This window comes from Chaetodon auriga, chromosome 22, assembly GCF_051107435.1.
Source record: "Chaetodon auriga isolate fChaAug3 chromosome 22, fChaAug3.hap1, whole genome shotgun sequence".
Classification (NCBI taxonomy): Eukaryota; Metazoa; Chordata; class Actinopteri; order Chaetodontiformes; family Chaetodontidae; genus Chaetodon; species Chaetodon auriga.
This window is the reverse complement of record NC_135095.1, coordinates 11,500,001-11,506,090: the sequence shown is the minus strand read 5'-3', so window position 1 is coordinate 11,506,090 and position 6,090 is coordinate 11,500,001. Positions and strand designations below refer to the sequence as shown.

At 43.6% G+C, this 6,090-nt stretch overlaps 1 protein-coding gene across 5 annotated transcripts in view; it reads left to right on the top strand.

The window, feature by feature from the left end:
- cacna2d4a (calcium channel, voltage-dependent, alpha 2/delta subunit 4a) overlaps positions 1–6,090 on the top strand; it is a 79,349-nt gene that overhangs the window by 50,658 nt on the left and 22,601 nt on the right. The gene's annotated exons all lie outside the window — the stretch shown is intronic.

Genomic DNA, 6,090 nt, shown 5'->3' with positions numbered 1-6,090 from the left:
CCTGCACTCAGCACGCGTCGGAGTGTGTGTGTTTATCCACACATGTACACTTGAGGGCTGTCTTTCCGGTGTGTCTGTGTATGTGTGTGCGCGCCCCCACCTCCCCTTCGTCTTTTCCGTATGTGTGTGCAGTCGTGCATGTGGCAGGAGAGTATGTGTGTGTGTGTGTGTGTGTGTGTGTGTGTGTGTGTGTGTGTGTCTTGTCAAATATAGTAACATTAGTGTATGCTGCCTCTGTCTGCCTGCAGCTCTCACACTGTGACAGAGACAGGATGAGGGAGGTGGAATACACAGAGAGCGATAATACGAAAGAGTGAAAGCCGAGAGAGATAGAGGGAAAAAGAGGGAGTAGTCGGGAGGGGAGGGCAAGGAGAAAGTAGAGAGAGAGAGGGGAGGTGGTGAGAGAAATAGAGAAGAGGGTAAAGATAAAGGGAGGAGAAAGAGGGAGGTAGAGGACAGGGAGGTATGGAGGGAGATGGAAGGTTGAGAGACTGAAGGGGAGATGTGAGAAAGAAAGCTGAAGCAGTGGAGGGAGGGAGGCAGGGAGGGAGGGATCAGCTGATTTCAGTGAAGATGAGAATCTCCCTCTGCCACATGGGCTTTTCTCCTCCCTCTTTTTTTTTCCTTTTTTTCTCCTCACGTCTCCCTCGCTCGGCTTTCATTTTCAATCTATTCCCTGTGGCAGCTCTCGTAACGGCTGGCTTTGTGTGTGTGTGTGTGTGTGTGCGCGCGTGTGTGTCTGTAGAGTATGTTTGTGCATATGGCTGTATGTGCACACATGTTTTACAGTGTGTGTATTTGTATCACTCTCATTGTAGGACAAAAATCTGTCTGCATTTGGGGAGAAAAAGATGGTCCTCACAAGATAAAATGAAACACTTTATGGTAAATCCTCAAGAAATGAAGGTAAATCCATGCCGTGTTTTCCAAGTTAGTGCGTGTTCATTAGTGGAAGCCATTGTGAGAAAGCAAAAATGTTTCCTTTGGAAGACACCAGTGATAATTTTCCAGACAGACAGAAAGAGGGAGGTTGGGGAGTAAAGGGGTGTGGAGTGGGTTATGAACTGGTGGGGGGGCTGTGTATTTGTTTGCACACAGCATATAATTACTTGGCTGCTTCCTTACATGGACTGAATCATAGCTGACACACACACTCACACATTGTGCTGTTAATGAGCATGTGAATCATCTGGCTCCACAGTGCAGCATTTCACTGCACATGAGAGTGAGTGAATGTGAGAAATTTAGCCGCACCTGTGCGAGGGGCTCTTGAGTCCTGGCAACCAGACTGGCAAAATACACAGATTCACCAATCTCTGAATCTATTGTTCGATCCGTTATCTCCCATCTTGCTCTTATCAGCAAAGAGCAATGTTGAAAATATTCAGGCAGCAGCTTCTCACTTTTAGCCAGTGCTAACCATCGCTCTCATAGGTTAAAATGACCAGCATCGACAGCGGCAGATCATTTCAGCTGTCGCTAATTAATTGTAATTCCATGAGCAACATCAAGCCAAAATTAAACTTGTTGAGAGAATTGTCTCTAGAATCATCATTTAGGCGACACGGACATCCTGCACACTGTGGTCAATTGACAAAGTGCAAGTGTTCCTCTGTTTTAGTTGCCGACGAAAGGATCTCAAAAGGAAAAGATGTCCTCAATGGTTTCTGTGTTTCTGTCGCATTGAAGGCGATTTCACGGCAGTTTCATCCAGCATCAATGTGACCATCAAACAAGAATCCCGCCTACATTGAGGGGGGTACCAGCTGCGGTGGAAAAACAAGAAGTCCAGAGTCTGTAACTCGTCATATTGTAATAAATCAGGACGAATAAATAAGCAATGAATCAGCATAAGACAGGAAATACCATGCATCCATAAACCAGTTTAACTGTAACAGTATGTCACAATGTGGATTTCAGGCCATGTCATCCAGCCCTTCTGTTTACTCGTCAGCAGCACCTGTACACCTTCCTGAGTTTGCACACATCACTGTCTGTCGCCAGCTCCATGTCTTTGCACAGGCCAATTAAAACACTAGACTGGTCAGCTGCCCAACGCATACACACACACACACACACACACACACACAGAAATACAACCTGAACATGAGTCCTCTGGTTTCCTGTCCAAATGTGGGCGCTGTGCTGGCTTCATTGGTCTTGAATGTACTTCCTGGCAAACAGAAATATGTTTTCGCTGCCAGTAGCTGCTGCCAGTTCTGGCTATATAGGACACACTCTTCACTGGTAGTTATGAAAAGATGATTGGCTCGAATAACTGGAATAGCAGTGAAGGTGCAATATGCCATCCCACATAAAAGTTTTATTTTGTTATCTATTCTTGTTCAAGGACATTTTGTAGTAGGATGAACATCTGCTTTTATAACAGTAAAAGTAATGACCGTGTGCTTGTGTGTGTGTGTGTGTGTGTGTGCGCGCGCGCTATGTGCATGCATGTGTTATCCCAAAGGGGTAATTAGTTCTCTAATTAGTCCTGCCCCCTCCTCTCCAGAGTGCAGAGGTCAGTGACCAGGGTGAGCCACAGTGATGCAACCTTTCAGCAGCTGAGAATTTAGTGCGAGGCTCAAGGACACTTTGTATCAAATATAGAAAGATATTTAAAGGCCTGTGCAGTTGAAAACAGCCTAAATTGATTCATTTCACTGTTGTGCTTTGTTGTGCTAAATGTGCTGTTATGTAACTATGCGATATCTGTTTAACGCTGCTGTTTTGGCCCCTCTCGTAAAGACTTGGGTTAAATGCAAAATAAATGCATGTTTGCAGCACTCTTAGCCTCTCCACACGCGGCCAGCAGAACTTCTTTGCATCTGAATGAGCTAGTTAAGACAGCAAACCCTCGTCGCTGCACTCAAATTTGATCTGCTTCAATTTTGACTTTGTTTTTCGATGACCTTTCAGTAGCAGCAGATGAAATGACAGCTGTCTGTGATGTAACCTGAAAGCAATCCCTGATGGATGAAAAGGACCAAAAAAGGCTTCTAGCACCCAAGGCCATCTTTAACATCATGGTCTTACCACTTCTCCAAAGAGTTTGCCTTTAATGTTAAACTGAATTATATAAATGGCTGCACTTTGTGTCTCTACGCTGCACTCTGTGCCCCTGGCGGTGAGCACAGCTAAAACTTGGGAAATTTGAAACTGCAGTGGTAGTGTCCCATTGCTGTAAACACAAATGCTTAAGTAAATACAGCACCAGGTGTTGAAAACAATGTAGTCAGTGCCTGAAAAACGGCGTTATAAAAGTTAGTTTAATTCTATAAAGAATAGTATATAGACTGTGGCAATCTCCTCAGGCTGCCCTTGTGAGACTTCATTCACCGATTGAGAGGGAAGAGGTCTTTAACACCAGATAAGAACGCGAGGTGAGCTTAATTTATTTGGTCCTCCAAGGGATGTGTCCACTTTTTTCAGGCTGTTTGTATGTCTGGCAAAGAGGCCTTCCGGCTTGAGGATCCATTGTTAGTGCCAGCACCTCCTGCCAAGGCGACTTTTATGGCCAGTTCTGTTCCATCAATGATGCAGGAAATACGTGTTATGAAAAATGATTACTGGCAGTGGTTTGGAGCAAGAAAGTGTCTTTCTTAACCTTTCTGCTTTGCTATTATAGTTTCACCTAGCATTTCGCTATCGGATTTATTCATTCCCCAGCTGCAGGAATATTGTTTTATTTATTATGTAGGAGGCATGATTAACTCCTTACACTCGTTGCTGTTCATTGCCTCTAATATTGTTGATATATGAATTTAAACCCACTTTGTTGCACTCATCATGAGCTTCTGCTTGAACCGTATGGATGCACATGGTCTCGCCTTTCTGCAACATCCTCCTTCTTTCTCTTCTTTCTCCTCCACCAATTTTGTCTCTCCCCTCATCTCTATCTTGCTCTCTCTCTATCTTTTAACACCCGCTACCCCTCCCTCGCTCTGTAATTTACTGTGCTGTTGGGTGAGTGTCAGTGAAGATGAATTGGCTCCAGTCTTTGTATTAACACCAGGTCTGGCCAGGCGCGTTTAGTGCTACAACCGCTAGTTCCTGCATGGAGCAAGTGACTTCAAGGCTCTATCCATCTTAACACACACACACACAAACACACATACACACATAGGAACAGCGAAATTGTATGCCTATGGACCCATCCAAGGAGTCATTGATGTCTGTTCCCATATATCAGTGTTTTCTATCATCCGTGAATCAGCCTCGTACTGACCAGACAGTTTTATGGCCCGTTGGTCAATATGGTCAATGACAATTGCTCCATTAGAAATCAATCATGTTTTAATTCATGCTGTGAGACACAGTTTTCCAGACAGGCTTTTACTGAATAGAGCATTGTATTCACAATGCTTTTATGTTTTATGATATATGTCTGGTATTCTTGTTTTCCTTCTGAGATTTAAAGCACTTTTGAAATCTTTTGGGAAAGACAGCATTGCACTACATGCATTAAAAGTGGTAGTAAATTTAGACTAGATTGACAGAATGTTTTCTGGACTATCACAGTATCACATTATTTCACTAAGTGATTTCAGTGCACTGCTTTAAAGATCCAATGAAATGGCCTCTCGTCTTTCCTGGAAAAGTGCTGCTTTCTGGAAAAAGGTGCATCTGCAGTGGTGACCTCGAGTCACAAATCAATTTTTACAACAGTCCAGCTTTCCTGCCTTTCCTATCAAATTGACCTGCCTTTCATTTTACAGCTTTAGCTTGCACCTAAGATTGATCACTGTCTCATTTCCTGACCCAGCACCCGATTTCAAAAGGAAACACGTTCAGATGTGTCACCCAAAATCTTTTAACATTTTGAGAAAAACAAACAACAAATGCTGCTTGGCATTATTGTATTGTTAAAGTTAATTACTTTCTTGAAGTCACTGAACAAGTGAAAATGACTCTGATTAAACTGCCATTTTTGTTGAAATTAGTGAAATTAGTTAGCCTCTTTTTGAAACACCATATTTCCTGAGTGTCGCTTCATGTTTTCCAAAGCAAAATGATATGTTCCATCGCCTCCAGCGGCACTGGTGCGTCTTGCAATCAGAATGCTGAAATCGTAGCTCGTGGCCAGACGACGTGGCCCCACATAGGCCGAACTTGGCTTGTGATGCAGTCCTGAAATTGGGCATTTGGCAGTTAAATTTTTGGACTATGTAGCTGAAAGTTAACTTACTTAAAAAACAGAAAACACACAAATAAAACCAAAACAAATCCAAACAAAAAAGCAGCAGTTAGCATGTTAGAACGACCAACAGCAGGCCAGTCTGGGCTCCTGACCTGCAAGGAACTCAATGTGTACAGCCAGCCTCGTCTGTTGTATTGCCTGTAACATGCTATCTGTAACTGCAGGATAAATTAAGTGGCACAGATGACGGATTATGAAGCATTTTAGGTGCACACACTCACTCTCACACACACATTCACGCAAAGTTTATCCCCTCGGAGAGCCTCATTAATTTGACCAAGTTGATTTGTTCTGAAAGGCTCTGAATTCATCACAGCCAGACAGATGGTAGAGAGGGATTTCCTAGAGGGGAGGAAGACAGTGAGAGAGAGAGAGAGAGAGAGAGAGAGAGAGAGAGGGAGAGGCGTGGGTCAGACAGGAGACGAGAGCGAGGGAGGCGAGATGAGAGGAGAGTGAAAGGTGAAGAAGCGGTGACAGAAAGAAAGAACAAGAGGACAAGGGAGGTAAAATGAAAGAGACGGGGAGATCGACAAGCAACAAGAGATCAAAAGAAGAATTGAGTGAAAAAGAGAAAGGGATAATGGAGAGATAAATAGGGGAGAGGTGAGCGAGGACCATCTGTCATTTAGAGAGAGACAGAAGAGAAGAGGAGAGAGGGAGTAAACATGGAAGTAGAAGAAGAGGTGGAAAAGGGAGGAGGTGTTTCCGTGCTTTTTCTTTCCTTCACCTTAAAGAGACAGTTTGATATTATTGCAGATATGCTCATTTCCTTTGTTTTTGTGAATGAGCTGAGAAGATCAATAAGAATGTTGTGCGTGACTAGAGGCAAGGGGAAAACCTGGCTTTGTTCAAAGAAATACGCCAAAACAACTGTCAAGCCCCTTAAAGTA